At 39.4% G+C, this 25,090-nt stretch overlaps 1 long non-coding RNA gene across 1 annotated transcript in view; it reads left to right on the forward strand.

Annotated features, from left to right (window-relative positions):
• The first annotated feature begins 1,045 nt into the window (after positions 1–1,045).
• The window catches only part of LOC308245554, a 57,551-nt gene continuing 33,506 nt past the window's right edge, over positions 1,046–25,090 (forward strand). Inside the window, exon 1 of the long non-coding RNA XR_013960296.1 lies at positions 1,046–1,187. This is a non-coding gene — a long non-coding RNA (uncharacterized lncRNA). The remainder of the gene's footprint in view (positions 1,188–25,090) is intronic.

The raw sequence follows: 25,090 nt of genomic DNA on the forward strand, positions 1-25,090 counted from the left end.
ACTGGACGTCCTTCCAGATGACCTTCTGGATTAAGCCGGGGCTTCAAGGGAAGCCCCGGTCCCCGGTGTCTGCTGGAGGCCAGAGGGAAGCCCAGTCCTGGGTGCCAGAGGGAAGCCGGTGCAGGCAGCTGGGGGAAGGAAGGCCTACTCTTGGACGAATTTTGTGCATCTAGCCTCTAGTATTATATAAAACGATACAGCACTGTCAGAGAGCCTGATTTTGGTAGAATATTTAAATTTTCTTTTTGAAAATATGCAAATTCATAGTGTTTTTGAAGATGTAGAGTATATAATTAGGACAAAATGTTTTCTGCTAGGAAGCAGATAACCACACTTTTATTAAAGGTTCTAGTACTCCGTGACCTGAGCACTTTTTTGAACCTGCTTCCTCATTAATAAAATGTACATAGAACTGCTTTGTTTTCAAGATTCAAATTTAAATGAAAAAAAACAAAACCCTTTTTTGATCATGGTAAAACATTTATTCATAGTACCCAATTAAATTAATTCTTTATTGTGTTTAGGGTACTATGGTCACTTATGGTTACTACTGATGGTGGAACAAATGCTTAAATATATAAGATCCTGTAAATAGATGCTAGAATAGTAAGTTGGGTGGGGAGTATGAGGCCATTCAAGATTAAAGTTTCTAAAGAGTGTGGCCATTATTCATGTAATGTTATTATTGAAAGTTTCTAAATATAGAAATAATTTCATTATATGTGAATGTAATAAAGATTGTGGTTTTGGATAAATTGGGAGAGGAAATACAGAAGTTGGGGAGCTTAGTTATCTTGCTGCTTCTAAAATCCAGAAGAGACTTAGTAGGGCCATCAACACAGAGAAGGGATTATGTTTCTATTAACTATTGTTGCCTAGTGATCCACCTCAAACTGAGTAGCTACAACAAAGAGTGATTTATTATTTGTTATCAACATATGAGTTGGCTGGATGGTTCTATTGCTGGTCTTGTTGGGAACATTCCTGTGGTTGCAATCAGATTATGACTGGAAATCTATATTTAGAATCCCGCTTGGTTCAAGATGGACTCACTCATATGTCTGGCTGTTGGGCTGACAGGGGGCTAAGGCATCTTTCTCCTCTACAGGGCCTCTCTTCCTTGAGCAAGACTGACTTCTGTACATCAGTGTGTCTCAGAGCAGAGTTCCAAGAGGACAAGTCCCAAGGTACAAATGCTTATTAAACCCTTAATTTGTGTCACATTTGCTAATGTTTAATTGGCCAAATCAAATTGCATGGGAAAATCCAATTATAGTGAGAATAGAGGCATATGATTTTTGTCCATGTTTAACCTATCAAAAATGGTTTGAGGAATTTCAGAGGCAAAGTTGATGGTATTTGGGGGACCTGAGATGTGGGAAATAGAAACAGGGAAGATCAAGGATGACTCAAGGGCAGAGTAAATAGTGGTGCATTAATTGAAGCAATGAATGGAACAGGAAGATTTGTTGGGAACAGTCAGGAAGATTGGATTTGAATATTTTGGGGAGATGTTGAATTGGTGCCTATGGGGCATGCAAATTAATTATATAGTAAAAATGTGGAAACAAAGATTGGAACATAGAAGGACTTTTCAGGAAAGGAATAAAGATTTGGGAATCATTGGCTTATAGGTCTGTAATGCTATAAGAGAGGCTAGATTTCCTAGCAATGAAAGGCAAAACAAAAATAAAAAGTGGGTCAAGGATGAAATTCAGAGAAACACTATATTAAAAAGGTAAGCACAGAAACTTCTAGAGAGTAAGGAAGATATTCAGAGGGAGAGAATCATGACAAAGAGAAACCTATAGAAATAAAAGGTAAATTATAAAAAATACACACACAGCATATGCTACACAATGCTTAATCTGTACCTATTGATAAAGAGGTTTATAGTTACAACTAAAAACTGTCCTTAAATTTTTCTTTGTATAAAGGATTAGCCTGAAGATTATTTTAATTCAAAGAAAAGTCTGAAGTGATAGATATATTTCAGATGTAAATTCATAACTGAGCATTTCATACTGATATAGAAACTTAAGTGGTTGAGATACCAGGAAAGGTCAGCTGGAAATTAACAGTGATCAGCCTGAGAAGATACAGTGTATGAATCATAAAGTACTTTTTGTACTGCATATAGCTACAGCCTAGGAGTGCTCCTGATCTGACTGACTAATGTTAGTAGAAAATTCAGACAATGGATGTCAGCTGTTAGATAAAGGGGGCGGGGAGGGAGAAAACTGCTTAAAAAATACATTGGTTTCTAAATGCCTATCATTGAAATCTTTAATCTTTAAAAGTTTCCCTTTAAGAAGTATGAATAATAATGATGTGAATGAGATGATATAACCTACCATATAATATCTGAGGGAACACTCTGGACTTAAACATGGGGACAACCTTGGCACAGAGGGCTCAGGGAGCTAACTCAGACCTGGTTTAGGATAATTAGTTTCTTGAGCCTTTTCATGTTGACTACATAAGGGAGGAATTATGGAGTTTGGGGTTCGGTTTAAGTCTCCAAATATTATTGTTGAATTGTCAATATCTGCCTTTACTTTTGCTTCATGTACTAGTATATGAGAGCTCTTTTACTTATTTTAAAGTGCTTTAGGGCATACCTTTATTTTATTTTTTTGTTAATCCTCATCCGAGGTTATTTTTTCACTGATTTTTTAGAGAGAGTAATAGGGAGGGGGAGAGACAGAGAGAGAGAGAGACATGGCTGTGAGAGAAACACATCCATTATTTGCTTCCTGCATGCACCCTGCCTGCCCAGGACCTGGAATGAGCCTGCAGCCTAGGTACCTGCCCCTGACCGGATTGAACCTGAGACCCTTCAGTCCTGGGGAGGGAGATATAGAAACATCATTATAAGAAAGTATTATTGATTGACTGCCTCCTGCATGCCCTACCCTGAGGCTCCAGCCCGAAACTGGGGCATGTGCCCTGACTGGGAATCTAACCGTGACCTCCTTCATAAGCCAACCCTCAACCACTGAGCCACACCACCAGGCAAGAGAGCTCTTTTATTAGGTACATTAATATATGCTTATAATTATTATGTTTTCTATATGCATTGACCCTTTTATCATGATGGGAGGTCCTTTTTTGTCTCTAACAATAATTATAGTCCTGAAATCCATTAGGTCTGATATTAGTATAGCTACTGCAGCTCTCTTTTAACTACTGTTGAGTGGTATAACTTTTTCCATCCTTTTACTTTCAACCCATTTGTGCCTTTAAATATAAGATGTGTCTTTATGGGCAGCACAAAGTTGGATCATTTAAAAAAAATCTGTCTGCCAATAGATAACTTTGTTTGGAATGTTTTATTCATTTACATTTAATATAACTACTGATACTATTCATGCCTGCCATATTACTATTTTCTATACTTATGTCTTATTTCCTCCTCTATATCTTCATTACTGCTTTCTGTTCTAAATATATATTTTCTAGTTTATCATGTTAATTCCTATGTTCCTTCTTTTACTATGTTTTCTGAGTTATATATCATATTTTGTTAACATTAAAAAGTATGATACTTCATGAAATCACCTAAGTTGCTTTGTATAAATGAAAATTTCTTGGCCTCATAATCTTAGCATCAAAATCTTAGGAGATTTTGCCTAGAAATTTCTCTTTCTCACAAACTCCACATTATTCTTATATACCTTAATTTGAGAAAAAATATATAGGGGAAACTGTACTCTGGTCTCAAATATTAGGAAAGAAAGACTAAAGTTAATTAAAGTTTCAATGCACTAGTGTCTGTGCTAGGCTTAAAATACATTATTTTTAATCCTTAGAACAACCTTATGATATTCGTATTATTATCCTCATCTATGGTTAATATAATTTGCCTAAGGACACAAGGATAATAAGTAGCAGAGTCAAAATTTAAATTCAGGACAAACTGAAAGAACACCCCAGACAGTGGAGGACTAACTTACAGAAAAAAGAAGTACTGACAAGGATATTGAAGGAGCCCTAGCTGGTTTGCTCAGTGGTATAGCATCAGCCTGTGGACTGAAGGGTCCTGGGTTTGAATCCTGGGTTGAATTCCGGTCAAGGTCATGTAGCTCAGTTGCAGGCTCCTCCCTGGCTCAGGCCCTGGTCAGGGCATGTGCAGGAGGCAACCAACTGATGTGTTTCTCTCACATCCATATTTCTCTCTGTCTTTCCCTCTCTCTTCCACTCTCTCTAAAAATCAATGGAAAAATATCCTCTGGTGGGGATTAACAACAACAACAACCAAAGGCTATTGAAGGAAATGGAATGCATGTGCTTTGTTTTATCTTCTTGGCAAGAGATTCTGATGACTGTTTTATTGCAAAAAAACTTAGATGGGCAGACTTAGATGGTACTAATCCACATGAGAAAAATCAGAGTGAGCCTAAGCTATAAAAATTGTCTGTGATCTATAAGAGTTAAAATACCTGTGGTTTTGCTCACATTTCTTTTTAAAATTATTTAGAAGTGATTTTTTCATAGGGTTTTCTATATTTTCATTGCTAATTTAGCCAACAAATACTTGAATTCATAGTGTAATAAGTGGTAACATGTGTGAGTGCTTATTACATGCCAGGCATTATGTTCACTGCATGCACTTTTATGATACTTAATAATACTACTACCAATGAGGTAGCCAGTTTTACAAATGAGTAAACAGAGACCAGAAATATTAAGTAATATGACCACGGCTATCTACACAACTCTCTGTGCCTTGTTTCTACTCTGTTTAATGTTAAAATTCCCTTGAATGATAAAAATAGCCTTTGCAAACTTTGCATATATTTTCCACTTTCTTTTTTTAAAATATATTTTTATTGATTTCAGAGAGGAAGAGAGAGATAGAAACATTAATGATGAGAGAGAATCACTGATTGGCTGCCTCCTGCAACCTGGGAATGTGCCCTTGACCGAATCAAACCCAGGACTCCTCAGTCCACAGGCTGACGCTCTATCCACTGAGCCAAACTGGCTATGTCTATTTTCCACTTTCTTTAAGTTGGAACTCAGCTTAAAGCAACTTGAGATATTTAAATTGATTGCCTTCTCACAGTCTCCGAACAAAGTAATCTATGTGCTTAAAATTAACATGAGTTTTTGGAGGTGTATTTCCCTAATTTATAATGCACATGTAATACACTTGCTGTCTGAAAAGATTTAGACATTGGACAAGGTATTCTGTAATCTTTGTGCACTTACAGATTATAGAAGGGAGGGAGATTAAGAGGATGGGCATAAAAGCTGAAAATTATTAAGAAGTATATGTAATACTATATGTAATACTTTAAACAATAAAATAAAATTAAAAAAAGAAGTATAAACTGCCAGCTATAACAATAGCCTTAAAGATGTAAAGTACAGCATAGGCATTACAGTCAATAATCCTATATAATAAAGAGCTCATATGCTAATTACACCAGACAGCGGAACGACCTTCCGGAATGACCAGTGGGTGGGGGGTGGGGCCGCAGGGCCGCAAGGCAGCCGGGGCTGCAAGGGCCTACCCTTGTCCGAACTTTGTGCATCGGGCCTCTAGTATTGTAATAACTATGTATGCTATCAGGTGGGCACTGACATATTGTGGTACTGACTTCATCAGGGCATATAAATGTCTAATCACTATGTTGTAATCTGAAACTAATACAATACTTTATGTCCAACTGTAATGGAGAAAGAAATTTTAAAAAGAGAGAGAGCATAGATTTGGGAGTAAAAAAATGTTATTACAAGTTTGGATTTTGCCACTAAATAGCTATATGATCTAGGGCAAATAATCTTAGCCTTAATTTTCTCATTGTAGTGAAAAGTATAAAAATAATCTTATCTTTTTCAAAGACTTGATGTGAGGATCAAATGTGATAAACATATGTGAAATTTTCTATTTATGCATTCATTGGGTGCTAGCTAACACTTTCTATAGGTTTGAGCTTTAATTATCTTTAAAACAAGGGTTAATTATAATGAACTCCTCTTCAGTAGTGAAAAATGTAGAATTAATGACACTCAAATCCTAAAACTTCACAAATATGCCAATAATAATTTCAATCTTGATATTGACAGCATTCATTTCCAAGTAGTGATACATTTTCTCAAAATTAAAAAAAGTTACTCTCTGCTTTACTTTGTTTTCTTATTTATTTATTTATTTATTTAATTTAATAGATCTTTATTGTTCAGATTATTACAATTGTTTCTCCTTTTTCCCCCCATAGCTCCCTTCCACCTGGTTCCCACCCCACCCTCTGCCCTTACCTCTCCCCCACTGTCCTCATCCATAGGTGTACTATTTTTGTCCAGTCTCTTCCTGCATGCCCCCTACCCCTTTCCCCCTGAGAATTATCAGTCCAGTCCCTTTCTATGCCCCTAATTCTATTATATTCACCAGTTTATTTTGTTCCTCAGATTTTTAATTCACTTGATTTTTAGGTTCACTTGTTGATAGATATGTATTTGTTGTTCATAATTTTTATCTCTACTTTCTTCTTCTTCCTCTTCTTAAAGAATACCTTTCACCATTTCATATAATACTGGTTTGGTGGTGATGAACTCCTTTAGCTTTTTCTTATCTGTGAAGCTCTTTATCTGACCTTCCATTCTGAATGATAACTTTGCTGGGTAAAGTAATCTTGGTTGTAGATTCTTGCTTTTCATCACTTTGAATATTTCTTGCCACTCCCGTCTGGCCTGCATAGTTTCTGTTGAGAAATCAGCTGACAATCATATGGGTGCTCCCTTGTAGGTAATTAACTGTTTTTCTCTTGCTGCTTTTAATATTCTTTGTCTTTTGCTCTTGGCATTTTAATTATGATGTGTCTTGGTGTGGTCCTCTTTGGATTCCTCTTGTTTGGGGTTCTGTGCGCTTCCTGGACTTGTAAGTCTATTTCTTTCACCAGGTCGGGGAAATTTTCTGTCATTATTTCTTCAAATAGGTTTTCAGTATCTTGCTCTCTGTCTTCTTCTGGCACTCCCATAATTCTGATGTTGATATGCTTGAAGTTGTCCCAGAGGCTTCTTACACTATCTTCAACTTTTTGGATTCTTTTTTCTTTTTGCTTTTCCGGTTGAGTATTTTTTGCTTCTTTGTATTTCAAATCTTTGACTTCATTCTTGTGTTCCTCTAGTCTGCTGTTGGGTCTCTGTATAATATTTTTTATTTCAGTCAGTGTATGTTTAATTTCTAGTTGGTCCTTTTTCATATCCTCAAGGGTCTCGCTAAATTTATCCTTTTCTAGGATATTCTTGAAAAGCCTTATAACCGTGGTTTTGAATTCTATATCCAATCGTTTGTTTTCCTCCATTTCTTTAGTTTGTGATCTGTTTCTTTGCCTCTGCATTTTGGCTGCTTCCTTGAGTTGGTAGGGTAGCTTTGTGTGCTAGGTTTCCTCTATGGCCCAGTGGGTTGGCCTCCCCAGTTAACCTGAGGTGGACACTCTTGGTGCACCCCTTTGTGGACTGTGTGTACAGCCTTGTTGTAGTTAAGTCTTGATTGTTGTTGGTATCACTGGGAGGAATAGACCTCCAGGCCAGTTGGCTGTGAGGATCAGCTGTGTCTACGCTGGGAGAAGTTCGGTGCTGGAGACATCCTTATAGGATTAGACTTGCAAAATTGCAAAAGCCTCTGTGCTCAGCTTGGAAGGGGTGGAGTCTCAGGGCTGAGCAGACAGTCTTGGCTTCCCGTCAGCCCTGCCCTTGTGCGCATGCCTCCAGACCTCTGCCTTCTGCAACTCCCCTGAGTTTCGGCCTGACAGTCCAGATTTCCCCTGTAAGAGCGTGGGTCCCCAGGGGTCGCCTGGAACTGGGGTTCAGTGCAGTTGGAACTAGGGTTCAGTGCAGTCAGGAGCTTCTGACTTCCTTCTGCTAGGGAAAGCCTGTGGCAACCTCCGCATTCAGCTTTCTCTGCGAGCACTCGCGTGCACATGCGCACGCCCCCAGGCCCACTGCGGCTCCCCCGGGTCTCCGAGTCTCTGAGTCTCCGTGTGCCTTTCTCTCTACCTGACAGTCCAGACTCCCTCTGTGTGAGCCTGGGTCCATGGGGTTTCACCCAGAACTGGGTTTCAGTGCAGTCAGAACTGGGGTTCAGTGCAGTCGGGGGCTTCCTTCCTCCTCCCGCCAGAGAAAGTCAGCCAGGCACTCAGTCGCCCTTCCTCTCTGCGCGCGTCTATGTACCTCAGCCCTTTGCAGCTCCTCTGATTCTCTGTGAGCTTTCCTCTTTCCTTCTAGTTGTAGAATTTCTACTCAGCCAGCCTTCCTGTGGTTCTGAATGATGTTCGTTCTGTCTTTTAGTTGTAGTTTTGAAATTGTTGTGCGAGGCAGCAGTTTAGGTGCTTACCTATGCTGCCATCTTGGTTTCTTGGTTTACTTTATTATTTTCAAAGTGGAAATAAATCTGCTTTGTTCATTCATTGTGAAGAATAAGTTAAGGCATCCTATCTAATAAAGAGGGAATATGCTAATTGGCCATCATGCCCTCACAAAGATCGCGGTGCCCACAGCCACAAGATAGTGGTGCCCAGTCCCCTCAGCCCCGCTGGACAGCAGGCATGTGGTATGGCTGGGCCTGCTCTTAGGCACCTGCCTTTGGAGTCCCCCAGTCTCCTCAGACCCCATCCATGTAGGGCCGGCCCGAGGCACAGGAAAGCCTCAGATGTCAGCTGCCCAGCCACCGAGGGCCGGCCTGAGGGACGACCAAATGACTGAACAAGCAGGCTGTGTAGGGTGACCAGGCTGGCGGGGGAGTTAGTGAGGGATGACCAAACAACTGAACAAGCAGGCTGCGTGGGGTGACCCGGCTGGCAGGGGGGTTAGTGAGGGATGACCAAACGACTGAACAAGCAGGCTGCATGGGGCAAACAGGCTGGCAGGGGGTTAGTAAGGGATGACCAAATGACTGAACAGCAGGCTGCGTGGGGCGACCAGGCTGGCGGGGGGCCGTGAGGGGCAACCAGGTTGGCAGGGGGGGGGGCAGTTGGGGGCAACCAGGCCAGCAGGGGAGCTGTTGGGGGTGACCAGGTCAGCAGGGGGCGACAGTTAGGGGTGATCAGGCTGGCATGCAGAGGCAGTAAGGGGCAATCAGGCCGGCAGTGGGGGCAGTTAGGGGCGACCAGGCAGATGAGGGATTAGGAGCCAGCCGTCCAGGATTGTGAGAGGGATGTCCGACTGCCAGTCTAGACGAACAGTTGGACATCTCCCGAGGGGTGCTGGGTTGGAGAGGGTGCAGGCTGGGCTGAGGCGACCCCCCACCCCCCCTGCATGAATTTTGTGCATTGGGCCTCTAGTATAAATATAAACTGGAAAGAATTATACAAGTGCTGTTGGCTAATTATCCATGATTTGGGGAAAATATATTTTGATTAAAATTAAATAAAATGTTTTAACCTTTTGTGTCATATTCTTTATTTAATGAATTACTATTTTAGAGCAGTTTTAGGTTCACAGCAAAATTGAGCAGAAGGTACACGTATTTCCTATATCTCTTCTGTCTTCACATCTGTACCACCTCATCCACTATTGACATGTGTTAAGATTAATGAACCTACATTTAACATCATTATCACCTAACGTTCATAGTTTACATTAGTGTCTATTCTTGGTGTGGTACATTCTATGGATTTTGACAAATATATAATGACGTGTATCCACCATTGGTGGTACCATCCAGAATAGTTTCAATACCCTAAAAATCCTCTATGCTCTGCCTATTCTTCCTCACTTCCTTCTGGCAACCATTGTCTCATATTGTCTAGTATGTTGGATAAGTGGAATTATATAGAATGTAGCCTTTTCTGATTCCCTCATTTAATAATATGCATTTAAATTTCTACCATATATTTTCATGGGTTGATAGCTTATTTCTTTTTAGTGCTGAATAATATTTTGTTGCATATGTGTACCACCATTTATCCATTCACCTACTGAAGAATATCTTGGGTGCTTCCAACTTTTGGTAATCTATACTAATAAAAGGGTAATATGCTAATTAGACTGGATAGACCAGAGATTTCTGGACATCCTTCCAGACAAGGCCACGGTGGCGGGGGTGGAGGCAGAGGTGGTTAAGGGCGATCAGGCCAGCAGGGGAGCAGTTAGGGGAATCAGGCAGGCAAGCAGAGGCAGTTAGAGGCGATCAGGTAGACAGGCAGAGTGGTTAGAGGCAATCAGGCAGACAGGCAGGTGAGCAGTTAGGAGCCAGTGGTCCTGGATTGCCAGAGGATACAGGCCAGGCTGAGGTCCCCCCCCCCACCACCCCGGCATGAATTCATGCACCAGGCCTCTAGTTATAAATAAAGTTGCTATAAAACAATCATGTTCAGGTTTTTCTCCTTTGGGTAATTACCAAGGGTCATGTTTGATCATATAAGAATATGTTTAGTTTTGTCAGAAATCTCCAAACTGTCATCTAAACTGGCTGTACTATTTGTATTTCCACCAGCAATGAATGAGAGTTTCTGTTGCTCCATGTTCTCACTAGCATTTGGTGTTAGTGTTCTAGATTTTGGCCATTCTAATATGTGTGTAGTTGTATCTCACTGATTTAATTTGTGATTCCCTCTGCCATAAGATGTGGAGCATCTTTTCATATGCTTAGTACTTGCCAGCTCATTGTCTTCTTTAGTGAGGAATGAAAGGAACACCAAGCAGAAGCTAGAAAGAGGCAAGGAGGGATTCTCTTGCATAGGTTTTGGAGGAAGTGTGGCCCTCCTGACACCTGGATTTTGGACTTCAGATATGTAAGATAACACATTTCTATTGTTTTTGTGGTACTTTGTTACAGCAGCCCAGAGAAACTAGTTTATCACCTCATGGGTCATTTTGTGGATTAAAATATTTTATGTCTGTACATTATCCAACCTAGAGTCTGGTGCATGGTCAGCCTTTAACATAGTAATTTCAATTGTCTGAACATACTGAATAATACAACCTTTTTACTAGTACTTGTTTGTCTACTGTAAAAGAGACTCCAAATTGTTTATTAATGTTTTTTCTCTCTTCTTCCTTATTAATAAGACCCCAAATTTTAGCCAGGCATTTTACCTCTCTTCCAAAAGACCAGCCAATGATATTTTCCCCTTATCCTTCATTTGATTTTAGTCTATTTTCCACATTTTCTGTAAGGAGTATAATTACTATAGTTGCTAATGTTAAATCAGAAAAGAAAAATTTAAAGCTTCTGCAATAAAATAAATCTTAGAAGAGATGGTAGAGTGCTGTTTAGTTGTGTTTTTAGGCATGTATCTAAATTGACATCATTCTACATGCTGTTCCATTCTCAAAGACACATCAATGATGGTCTCAAATCTAAAATTAATTTAGGCTGAAATAAAAATTTCATTGTTCTTCAAATCACAAAAGGTTTTGAAGAGTCCTTTTATATATAAGATTTTAACTTTGTATGCGTTTCATCAGAAACCCAGGGAACAAAGGAATTTACTTTGAAAAACCTTAAAACCCAAATCAAAAACATTTTATGTGCATGCATATTGCTAGACTCCACAAGCTGTTTTGCTATTTTAGATACACATTTGAGAAAGAAATTCACCTGCCTATTCATGTCAAGGAGTGTTTTTGGGTAAGTATGACGTCAAGTGATTACGGGTTGAATTATTACTAGGGAACAATCAAAGCACAGAACTGTATTGACTAGTGTCTTCCCTTACAACATTCTAACAGAGCTCTAAGTCAAACTAACAACTTGTTGGGTAGACCACCTTACATGCCTTGCACAGAGAAAACTTCTTGCAGGGGCCTGAGAGAGCACAGAGAGAAAACAAAACTGACAGTTGAGAAATTGAAACTAGGGCAGGGGAAGGTAATAAAAAGGGGAGGAGTGTTAACCTCCTAAAGAAACTCTATTGTTCTAACCCCAAAAAGTCATAAATTCAGAGACTCAACCTGACACAGAACCAAAGGGTCAAGGAAATCCAAGTCCTCTTTGGGTTACCAGACCCCGTAGGGCAACCTAAAATGACCAAGTAACACATGGTAACTGAAAACTTCGACCAGCCATCCTTCAACATTAACAGGTTACTTAATATCTCCTGTTGCAATAGTGCAATTGAAAATTATGGTTCACTCCCTGGAAGGAACATGAAGATGGTGAGGAGGAGTCTGCTGTGTACAAACAGCTTTATTCCCATCAAAGCCACGTTCTCGTTCTCCTGTGTGTTCCAGATAATTCATGACATGATCAATCTTATACTAAAATGTGGATTAACACTGCTTAAATAATTCACATCTCTGGGATTATTTAATCTCAAAGCATCTCTGAAGGTTTTTTTATATCAATGATAAATTATATACCAAGTATTAGTTAATTTGTGCTGTTAACTGGGGGAAACATGCAAAAAACCCTGAGACCACTAAAAAGGGACTGAGAGAGAAAACAAAAGGAATACAGGAGCAAAGCATTTCCTTCTTAGGTGTATATTTCAACACAAAGGCTGTAGGTTACCAGTATAGAGAAAATACACATAAAATACGAGGCCTAAATATGGTTTAGAAATAACACAAGGTGGGGAAAACTTTATTAAAAATCTACTAGGCCTTAGATTAGCAGGCAGACACTTTTGGTCTATAGGAGATGCCACATTTATTGTTATGTAAGTTTGCAAACATTATAATATCATTCATCGACAAGGCTGCTGCTTAAAGTACTCACTAATGATAAAGGGTACAAATGTAAGCAAATTGCTACTTCATTTTTCCCTCTTCAACATCTAGACTCTTCCAATACAATATCAAGGGGCTGAGCTGTTAAGAAAGCTTTGCCTGACTACAGTCATTAGCAGACCCTGACAGTCATGGCTATGGGTATCATCCCGTGCCCAGAAGATGGAGTATCCGTTTTCACACATTGAACCAGGTTCCTTGGACAACCCTAAAGGAGGGAAGGAACCTGTGCAAAAAGTGGAAAAGCTACAGCAGAGGAAGTTTGTGTGATGGTACCAAGCCCTCCTGACTTGTTTGACACCCCCAGTTCTTTGGTTGGCACCTTTGCAGGCTCCTAAGATGAGGCAATTGGAAGGACCACTGAAGACAGGATGAGGATTCAGTGTCCTGTGGAGGCCAAGGCAGAGGCAGCTCCACCAGGGAAGTGACTGGGTCGCTGTTGCTTTTGTCTCATTATAGGACCTTTCATCTCTCACATACAGCAATTCATTCGTCTTTTCATCTTGTCTCCCCTTTGCAATTTACTTATTTTCCAGATAGTTCTGGAGTGACGTTTCTAAGAACAAATTTATTTATGGCCTTCAGATAATGCAAATGTGTTGACAATTCATTGAATCGAAAAAACTCTAAGCAGAGGGAATGTCTTCCCTCCTCTCTTCAATAAGCTCACCCTTCAGGGACTTAGTTCCTGTATGACTCTTCAAGGAAACCACACTGGACTCCCCCCTTTTGGCTTAGAGGCTTCCTCTTCACTCCTTTCACAGCCTGTGCTCATGTACACTGTGTTCTTCCTGTGCTGTACTGTGGCACCTCTTCACCTCTATGCTTCTTTTGCTAGACTGCAAATTCTTTTTCCTGGTTGCATCATTTAATGGAATGTATCAGCTTGGCTATGAACCTTTTCCTTTCTTTTCTGAACCTCAGTTCTTTAAGGGAAAATGGGAAAGCTGCAGCACCTATGTCACAGGAGTTTGTTCAGATGTAATGAAGTAATTCAGGTACAACGTCGATAGTGCATAACAGTAATAATGCTTAGCAGGTGCCGGGATGAGCACTTTACATGCGGGATCTCATTTATTCTGTAAAACAACCTTGCTAAGTGACTACTATACTACTCTCTTTTCCAGACCAGAGAACCGAGGCTCAAGGAGGGTAAGCCACACAATAATTAGTTGATAGTGAAACTGGGGTTCAGACGTAGGTAGCCTGACTTCATTTTACCCACTGAGTTATCCTGTCTACAGCAATAAGCACTGAATAGCTCTTTCCATCATCATCATTTCTCTTTTAGCTCCAGCACCATCCATATGGTATGGATACAGTTGGAGTCAGGTAAATTGAATGCATGTTTGAGCAAGGATTGAAAAAAAAATTTCCCTTTGCCTTTCATATGCCTCAGACTCAAGTGTGTGTATAAAAATTGTTTTGGTTTCCTGAAAAGCATTTTTTAAAAAGTTCTTAGTGACTTTGTATTTTTTAACCTCTTCTTGGAAAAATGTCATTTTACCTGTCTTGCCAAATAAACTCAATTTTCAAGTCCCCGATGAAATGCCATTTTGTCTGTAAAGCACTTCCTGGCTTCTTCATTGACCGGCATTTTTATTGATGCCTCAATTTCAGCACCTACCTTTCTATTCTGAAATGAGCTATGTTGGTATTGTGTACATCATTAAGCAGTCAGCTCCCTAAAGGCGTGGGCAATGTTTTATTCCATATGTGTTTTCCCTGTGCCTAATGCAGTGGGAAAGAAAAAAAAGGTTGAGTGACTTTTTAAGGGTTGCAAGATGCTGTAATGCATCTCGAAGAGATGCTATGAGTTTCACTGAATTAAAAAAATGTTAAGGCGTTACCTCTTTTCCACTATAATTATTTTGGTATTGATTTCAGAGTGGAAGGGGGAGGAAGAGAGAGATAGAAACATCAATGGTAAGAGAGAATCATTGATCGGCTGCCTCCTACATGCCCTCCTACTAGGGATCGAGCCCACAACCTGGGCATGTGCCCTTGACCGGAATTAAACCTGGGACCCTTCAGTTTGCAGGCTGACACTCTATCCACTGAGCCAAACCAGTAGGGTCCCACTATTAAGTTCTTTGTAATCCTTTCCATAGTGGTAGAATGATATACCTAATTATCTATTTTAAATTTTGTTATTCTATTATTCATTTATAGAAAAGGTATAATGCTTATACACATGAAGAAATATAAGCATGTCCAAATTGATTGAAATAAAATAACAGTTTATTCACATAAATTTCATTAAATAGCAACAAACCAAATTATATCTGGTAAAGTAAATGAGGTTTTGCATTTGGAAATAATACTTCTATCTGTGGACAATACTGCATCCCCTCCAAATTAGTTTATAATAATGTTATGCGTAAGAAGAAACATAGTTTCTAGAAAATGATCATGCTCTAATCTGAATGCAATAGGAAAGGAAAAAGTAAAAAATGGTTTGTTCAACAAAAAAAATTCGTAAGGAATTGGGGAGGAGAGGAAACATACCTCAAAGGTTTAATAGAGTGTATATGCATGAAAATCAGGTTACATCCAGATGAAAACATCAGGAATCATGAGTTAATATGCTACACACTCATTTTGAAATAGATGATTATTAAAAGTGTTATTAAAATCAGAGGTCTGTTCTGGGTCAATAAGATAACATTTAAAGAAGCCCTGTGTTCTGAAATCTTTAAATGGGAGGATGCAATGTTTTCTAGACCAAATGACAAGTAAACAAGCACAGAAAAGCAGGAACTCCAAGACCCAGTAATATCCTTCACAATCTTTTCATGCTGACCCCTCTTCCTCTGAGACTTAAGATTCATGGCCAAGCACTATGATGACTTCGTTCTCTCTCTCTCGCTTTGTTTACTGTGTACTCACTTGCCCAAATCACCATCTTGCTACCAACTCTGCCTACTTGCCACCTACATTTGTGAAGCAGAATGAGGCCAGAGAAAGATACCACGATGCACTTACTTTTAGAATCATGATCACAAATCTCAAGTGGCCTCCTAATGCCAATCACATGATACTTCCTTAGTGCCTTTACCACCACACTCTGTTAGACACCTTTTCCACCTATTGGCATCTTCACTGAAATACTTTGCTTCCTTTTGAACTTCCCCATTGCTGTCTTCACTGGTGCATGAGATTCCATCTTCTCTCATCTGCTCAAAGACGTCACTCTAGGAATTCTCCACTCTTTCTCCTGCATGATCATTTCCTCTCTCTACTGAATCACTCCAGCTGGCACACAAATATGCTGTTATTTACTCATCTTAAAACCCAACCAGCAAACTCTATTCATCCTGCTTCTCCCGCCAGTTAACAGGACATTTTCTTCCTTGCATTGACATCGATACCTCCTATCCCCTTAGGTTTCCTCCAACTTATTTATCCTTCCTCCTCAGTCTCCTCTGAGGGTGGTCCCTCCCTAACTTTTTGATTGTAGCGTGCCCCCAGTGTGAATACTTTATTTATCTTCTTTTCCATCTCTACTCTCACACCCTTGAAGATCGCATCTGCTGTTGCAGCTTTAAATATCCCATATATGCTGGTGACTCCCAATCATAAATCTCCAGCTTGGATCTTCCCTCTGAACTCCAGACTAATCATATAACCAATGTGGTACTGACACTCCCTTTTAAATATTAAGTTCAACCTGTTCAAAACTACTTTTTCCCACAAAACACATTTACCCACAGCCTTTGCCTTCTTCTTTAATGACTATTCCATCCTTCCAGTTACTCAGGCTAAACACCCTGTATTCACTTTTGACTCCCCGCACTTTCTCACACCTTCGGTCCAGAATCCTGCTGGATCTACCTTCAAACGATACCTAAAATCTGACTCCTCTTCACCAACTCCACTGCTATAGTCCTGGTCTGAGCCACTGTCCTTTGGTTAATGGATGACACACTGGCCTCCTAACTGGTGTCCCTGCTTTTACACTTGCCCCCACCTCCTAGCTGCACTATGTATTCTCAGTACAGCAGCCAGAGTGGTGCTGTGGAAATCTAACTCGGATTTGATCACTTCTCTATTCAAAACCTTGCAATATGTCCTCACTTTACTCCATGAAAGACACGGTTCTTATAATAACTTACAAGGCCTTATATTATTTGCTCCCTCTCTCCACATGCTCATCTCTTTTACCTAATTTATTATTCTTTTACCAATTTACAGTCTGTTTCAGCAATATCCTAGCCTTTTGTATTAGCCATTTCCTGTTTGAAAGTCTCCTCCAGTTATCTACGTGACAGCTTTCCTCATCTTCCTCCAATCTTTGCTCAATGACATTTTATCAGTGAGACCTACACTGATCTTCCTATTTCATGTTATATTCTGTTCTCCTCCCCACCACTCTTAATTCTCTCCTTACCTTCCTCCACATTACTTTCTCTATAGGCGTTCATAATAAATTTCTAACATTAGGTAACTTACTAAAATTAGTACATTTTCTAACCTAGATAATTTACTAATGTATCATTTCCATTTCCATTAAATGCCTTTCTCTTTTGGAATGTAAGCTCTAGGCAGGCAGAGGTCTTTCTTTTACTCAAATGTGTAACTGATGCCTTTAGAACATGTTTAATCAAAGCATCTAGAATAGTCCCTGTCACTTAGGATGGGTGCTCAATACATTTTTTTTTTTTGTAAATGAATTAATGTTCATGTAGTTTTGTGATGTTAAGTTTGTTTTCAAAACTTATTTTTTAGTTTAGATGGATGCATTCATGATATGATAGCGGTAGCTCATGTAATACTTATGTTCAACACATTTCATTCTCCTTCACAACTTCTAAGAGATCTATTCCTCACCAAAATGTTAGACTTTGGTTTGGGAGGTTTTGCTGCCATCTAATGAGGTAAATATAAATTACATAAATTTGCTTTTCTTCCACTGTTGTTATAGCTTTTTCAAAGCTGACGCAGAGGGAAAGATATCAATTGCGAATGTATTATCTTTACTTCAAAAAACATTTGCACAGGAAAATGAAACAGATTATTTTAAAGATCACACTTTGATTTACAAAATAAACCTCTGGTTTGACCTTGTACTGACCTAAAACATACGTAATTTTTCCTTTTTACCATAATGAAGCTTAAAGGGAAAGTTTGCAAGAGGCTTGAGAGTGTCAAGTCAAGGAAAAGATTTTGTTCTTTACACCTGGGACTCAAGAACAGCTCACCCAGGGCTGGGATTTTTTGGGGAGTGAACCACAATGGATTTCATTCAAAATCCAACTTGCGTGAAATATCTCACAGGACCATAGACATGGTATGCTTTAAGGACCTTGTAACAAATGGAGATGTTGAAGCACAGAAGCCTATCCGATGATCGTGACTGATAACTAGTACGTAACATCATGCTGCGGCAACTAAATGAAGATGCCCCCTCACAACTTAAAATCTATATATATAAAAGGCTAAGTGATTGTCCGGCCAGCCGGTAGGCATGATGCACACTGACCACCAGGGGGCAGATGCTCAACGCAAGAGCTGCCAAGCTGTGGTGACTTGGCAGCAGCGGTGATGACGGACCCCGGAACCAGAGAAGAAGGAGCGCGATTCCACCTTTGGTCACCATGGGTTATGTTTTTGCTGGGTATTGTTGCCCCTGAATCTGGTGGGGGAGGGACTATGGGAAGTTGGCTCTAGGGTGTGTCTGGCCCCAGCGAGCCCACTCCTGCCCTGCCAGCCACCTTCTAATTAATTTCCTTTCAATGTGCACGAATCCGTGCACCGGGCCACTAGTAGGATATAAAAAGTATTACTGTGGATCCAATATGTGTCATTTTATGCATGCTGTGCCTATGTAATGGTTTCCTGAGGACTAGAAAATGTTCCATAGTATATTGGCTATCTATCTAATCCTTCAGTTCATACATTTTTTTTCTCTCCCAGGAAGCTGTTTCTCAACCTTGGTTTTTATGATTGCTAAGAGTTTGTTCTATTTACTTTTTTCTTACTGAAACTATGTATATATAGAATATACATCTTAAATTTCTCATTTATAAGAATTGAGATCTTAAAAAGTCATCTTTATTTGATAGACCACAAGGTCATATTATTTTCTATTATGATAATCTGCAATGTTAAGACTATTGGCTCATTTATTTTTAAAAATTAGTTTAACAGAAATATCTCTGCTTGACAATATTTAGTTATTTATTTTTATTGTCTAAAGTTTTACATATGTCTCCTTTTTCCCCAGATGACCCCTCGCCCCAAACATTCCCACCCCAGACAAGTTCCCACCGCCTCAGTGTCTGTGTCCATTGGCTATGCTAATAAGCATGCATACAAGTCCTTTGCTTGCTCTCTAACCTCCCCACCTCCCTGCCATTTGTCTCTGGATCTATTTTTGTTCATCAGATTATGTTGATCATTATATCCCACATATGAGTGAGATCATGTGATATTTTTCTTTCTCCAACTGGCTTATTTTGCTTAGCATAATGCTCTCCAGTTCCATCCATGCTGTTGCAAATGGTAAAAGTTCCTTCTTTTTTATAGCGACGTAGTATTCCATTGTGTAGATGTACCACAGTTTTTTAATCCACTCATCTGCTGATGGACACTTAGGTTGTTTCCAAATCTTAGTTATTATAAATTGTGCTGCTATGAACATAGGGGTGCATATATCCTTTCTGATTGGTATTTATGGTTTCTTGGGATATAGTCCTAGAAGTGGGATTACTGGGTTAAATGGGAGTTCCATTTTTAATTTTTTGAGGAAACTCCATACTGTTCTCCACAGTGGCTGCACCAGTCTGCATTCCCACCAGCAGTGCATGAGGGTTCCTTTTTCTCTGCATCCTCATCAGCACTTGTCATTTGTTGATTTGTTGATGACAGCCATTCTGACAAGTGTGAGATGGTACCTCATTGTTGTTTTGATTTGCATGTTTTCATATGTTTCTCGGCCTTCTGTATGTCCTCTTTCTATTTAGGTCCTTTGCCCATATTTTGATTGGATTGTTTATTTTCCTTTTGTTAAGTTGTAAGAGTTCTCTGTAAATTTTGGAGATTAAACCCTTATCTGAAATAGCATTGGCAAATATGTTCTCCCATGCAGTGGGGTCTCTTATTGTTTTGTTGATGGTTTCTTTTGCTGTGCAGAAGGTTTTTATTTTGATGTAGTCCCATTAGTTTATTTTCTTCTTAGTCTCCATTGCCCTAGGAGCTGTCTGTAAAGATATTGCTATGACATATGTCTACTATTTTGCTGCCAATGGAGTCTTGCAGGATTTTTATGGTTTCCTGCCTTACATTTAAGTCCTTTAGCCATTTTGAGCTTGTTTTTGTTTATGGTGTAAGTTGGTGATCTAGTTTCATTTTTTTGCATGTATCTGACCAAATTTCCCAGCACCATTTATTGAAGAGACTGTCTTGACTTCATTGTATGGTCTTACCTCCTTTGTCAAATATTAATTGAGCATAATGGCTTGGGTCCATTTCTGGGTTCTCTGTTCCATTGGTCTATGTTTGTTCTTGTGCCAGTACCAGGCAGTTTTGAGAACTGTGGCTTGGTAATACAGCTTGATATCTGGTATTGTGATCCCTCCAACTTTGTTCTTCTTTCTCAGTATTGCTGTGGCTATTCGGGGTATTTTTTTTATTCCAGATGAATTTTTGGAGAGTTTTTTCTAGATCTTTGAAATATGCCATTGGTATTTTAATGGGGATTGCATTGAATCTGAAGATTGCTTTGGGTAGTATGGACATTTTAATGATGTTGATTCTACCAACCCATGTACATGGTATGTTCTTCCATTTGTTTATGTCTTTCTCTATCTCTTTTTTCAATGTCCTGTAGTTTTCCAAGTACAGGTCTTTTACCTCCTTAGTTAAGGTTATTCCTAAGTATCTTAATTTTTTTCTTCATGCAATGGTAAATGGGATTTTTTTTTTTAGTTTCTCTTTCTGTGAGTTCATTTTTGGTGTATAAAAAGGCCATAGATTTCTGGATGTTAATTTTGTATCCTGCTACATTGCCAAATTCATTTATTATGTCTAGTAGTTTTTTGATGGAGTCTTTGGGGTTTTCTATGTACAGTATCATGTTATCTGCAAATAAGGACAGTTTCACTTCTTCTTTTCAAATGTGGATGACATTTATTTATTCTTCTTGTCTGATTGATATGGCTTGCACTTCCAGTACTATTGAACAGGAGTGGTGAAAGTGGGCATCCCTGTCTTGTTCCTGTTCTTAGGGAAAATGAGTTTAGTTTTTGCCCATTGAGTATGATGTTGGATGTAGATTTGTCATATAAGGCTTTTATTATGTTGAGGTATGATCCCTCTATTCCCACTATGCTGAGAGGTTTTATCAAGAAAGGGTGTTGGATTTTGTCAAATGCTTTTTCTGCATCGATTGATATGATTATGTGATTTTTGTCTGTCAACTTGTTTATGTGATGTATCACATTTATTGATTTGCAGATATTGTACCATCCTTGCATCCCCAGAATAAATCCCACTTGGTCACGGTGTATGATCTTTCTAATGTAATGCTGGATCTGATTTGCTAGAATTTTGTTGAGGATTTTAGCATCTATGTTCATCAAGTATATTGGCCCGTAGTTCTCTTTTTTTGTGGTGTCTTTATCTGGTTTTGGAATTAGGGTAGTGCCGGCTTCATAGAAAGAGCTTGGAAGTGTGCCTTCCGCTTGAATTTTGTGGAATAGTCTGAGGAGGATAGGTTTTAGTTTTTCTTTGAATGCTTGGTAGAACTGCCCTGTAAAGCCATACAGCACAGGGCTTGTGTTAGCTGGAAGATTTTTGATCGCTGCTTCAATTTCTTCAGTGGTTATCAGCCTATTCAGGTTTTTTTATTCTTCCTGATTGAGTTTTGGGAGCTTTTATTTTTCTAAAAATATGTCTATTTCGTCTAGGTTGTCCATTTTGTTGGAACAAAATGTTTAGTATTTTTTCATTATCCTTTGTATTTCTGTGGGATCGGTTGTTACTTCACCTCTTTCATTTCTGATTTTGTTTATTTGGGTCCTTTCTCTTTGCTTCTTGGTGAGCCTGGCTAGAGGTTCATCAATCTTGTTTATCCTTTCAAAGAACCAGCTCTTGGTTTTATTGATCTTTTGTATTGTTTTTTTTGGTCTCTATGTCGTTTATTTCCACTCTGATCTTTATTATTTCCTTCCTTCTGCTTATGCTGGCCTTTTCCTGTTGCTCTCTTTCTAACTCTTTGAGTTGTAGGATTAGATAATTCATTACCATATTTTCTTGTGTTTTGAGGTTCATAGCCTGTAGAGCTATGAACTTCCCTCTCAAGACTGCTTTCACTGTGTCCCATAGATTTTGGATTGTTGTGTTTTCATTGTCGTTAGTTGCCATGATGCTTTTTATTTCTTCTTTGATCTTTCTGGTAACCCAATCTGTTTTATAGCATGCTATTTAGCCTCCAGGTGTTTGTTTTTTTTTCATTGTTTTTATTGTAGTTGATTTCTAATTTTATGCCATTGTGATCTGAGAAGATGTTTGATATGATTTCTATCTTCTTGAATTTGAAGAGACTTTGCCTGTGCCCCAATATGTGGTCTATCTTTGAAAATGTCCCATGTGCACTTGAGAAGAATGTATATTCTGTGGCTTTGGGGTGAAATGTTCTGAAGATGTAAATTAATTCCATCTGATCTAGTGAGTCATTTAGGATTGATGTTTCTTTGCTGATTTTTTGTTTAGAGGATTTATCCAGTGGTGTTCTGCTTGACAATTTTAGTGGCATCAGATACCAAGTGGAAAATCAACATCTTGGTTAAAACAAAACTTTTATACTGAAATGGCTACTTCAATGCATTTTAATAATTCTCTTCTCTTCTAAATATTTTTATCAAGAATCTACAAATGAATTTACTAAGAAAAAATCTGGATATAATTCCAAATCCTTTGGGATTTTGATTGTAATTCTCATAGTATGATGAACCCAGAGGTTACTGTTTCTATCACAGAGCCACAAGGCTAAATTTCTGCTCTAGTGGTCCTTCTTCCTCTATAATTTATTTTGTCTACTTAAATGCCTGAAGCTCAATTCTATTCTCACCTTCATCACTCTTTTCCTGTCACATGCCTGGAGTCTGATTTTGAGAATTATAATAACCTGCAAGTCATATGAATGGGGGAAACACTGCTCTAAGTAATTCAGAAGTCTTGACTATGGTTGTAGAAAGTGAGTTGTGTCTTACACTGTTGTTAGTACTGACTTTGTATTTGGAATGAAGTACTAATTTATTTACACTATTTTATATAAGAAATCCAGACCACTTTATTCGGTGGAACAATCTAGTGTAACTAGACATGTCTGAAGTCCAGTGATGAGCAAAGCTTAGGTTCAAATCTGAATTCTCTCATTCCATACTCCATTTCAGAAAATAAAACTAATAGAGTACTTCTTTGCTTGTAATCATTTAGAACAATAAAGAGAATCTTTTTACCATAAAAACAATGCTAATTTGGTAGTGCCCACAGAACAAGTAAGGTGTCATGGAAAATGATCAGTAGGTTCAGACTAGAGTTCCATCTATCCTATTTAATGCATATCATGGTCTACAGAACAAGAAACTTAACTTTCATGGGCTTCACTTCCTTCATCTGAAAATGAAGTGGATGAACTACATGTTGCATAGCTTCTTACTATTTACAGATCATTGTGGGCTACACACCTTTTAATAACCACAGACACAGAGATCTGAGTTTTCCTTTGCAGGAATGGAAGACAACTAGAGATGATGGTGATTTTACAGAACTTGACATCCAATTAAAAATTTAAAGTTAGGAAACATGAGAACTTAGGAAACTCAGAAAAAAGAATAGACGGAATGAACAATGTAGAATTCCACTGCCACCAGGATAATCTAGCTGGGATACGTCAGTTAGCAAGCCTGCTGGTGCATACTGGACTTTATACTCTACTAGAGGCCTGTTGCATGAAGATTCATGCAATAGGCCTTCCTTCCCCTGGCTGCCGGCACCAGTTTTCCTCTGGCACCTGGGACCCAGGCCTTCGCTGCGGCCGGAGCCTTCAGTCTTCGCTCCAGTCGGAGTGCTGCTCCTGTAGCTCCCTCCGCCCCCTACCCTCCCTCTCATAGCAGGCGTCCTGCCCCACCCAGCTGCTCTGCACCTGCATGCATGCTGCCCAGAGGCCCAGAGTGGCTGGTCCGCCGCCATCTTTGTTGGGTTAGTTTGCATACTCACTCCTGATTGGCTGGTGGGTGTTGTGAAGTGATGGTCAATTTGCATATTTCTCTTTTATTAGTGTAGATATTCCATGCTGGGAATAATCTTTCACTGGCTCTGGTTTTCATTTGTCTATTTTCTCTATCACTCCCCAAAGATGCAACACCTTAGAAGTAACCAATCAGCCTTGCTCATGTGTTGGTTACCTGGGTTGTCTCTCTCTGTCCCTAACCTCCCTTTTGGTCTAGCTGATCAGTTTTTGGGGAGGCAAAAATGATAAACTTGTGAAAAAACAGCAATCTAGTGAATTCTTTAATCCTGTAATTCCAAGACTGATTGATGCAACTTCATGGCATGCATCCAGACTTAGAAAATGTGTCTTAGGCAGAAGTAGGGGATGCATGGTTCAGGTGCCAACCTGTGTCCCTGTGCATTGCAGGACACCCACTGCTCTGAGAGCTGCTGCTTCAGGTTTCCCAGATGGCCAGAGAAGGCTGTGCTCTTCTGACACTGTCAGCAGCGGCCCAGACCATGGTCATGGGACAACCGTTTATCTTCTACTCTTGTGCTTATTCCATTGCCTTGCTGCTCTGAGTTATGACATTTGAATATTGCTATGATGATAAAAATGCACCCTGTGGCCTGGCTGTGATGGCTCAGTGGTTGAACATCAATCTGTGAACCAGGTGGTCATGGTTCGATTCCCATTCAGGGCACATGCCCAGGTTGCAGCCTCCATCCCCTCTCTCTGAAATCAATAAAAACATTTTTAAAAATGCACCCTATGAAAATGTGTGCCATTGCTGGTCTTCTATTAACTGGAACTCTCAAGAAATTCTTGGTTAGTAAAAGGATATGTAAAGATTCCTAATTGACTTGATCTTACTTATAAAAATAATCTGACCCAATTTCAAACATCCTTTTGTATGTAACTAATCCCTCTCTAAATCTGCTAACCTCTTCAGTCCTGATCCTTAAGGTTTCAAATACACCTCCTAGTGTTTTATTTAAACTTTGTAATTTCCTGTATCTATACTAATAAAAGCCGCCATCACAATCCATGACCAGGGTGGGCAGGGCTTGACACCCTCTGGCCTACGTCTTTGGGGCAATCCATTGAGGAGCCCCGGATGGGTGGGCGTGGCCTACACCTCTTTGGGGTGATTGATTGCAGGACTCCCACACTGTGAGAGGGCACAGGCCA

Source organism: Plecotus auritus (genome assembly GCF_963455305.1).
Source record: "Plecotus auritus genome assembly, chromosome: 3".
Taxonomy (NCBI): Eukaryota; Metazoa; Chordata; class Mammalia; order Chiroptera; family Vespertilionidae; genus Plecotus; species Plecotus auritus.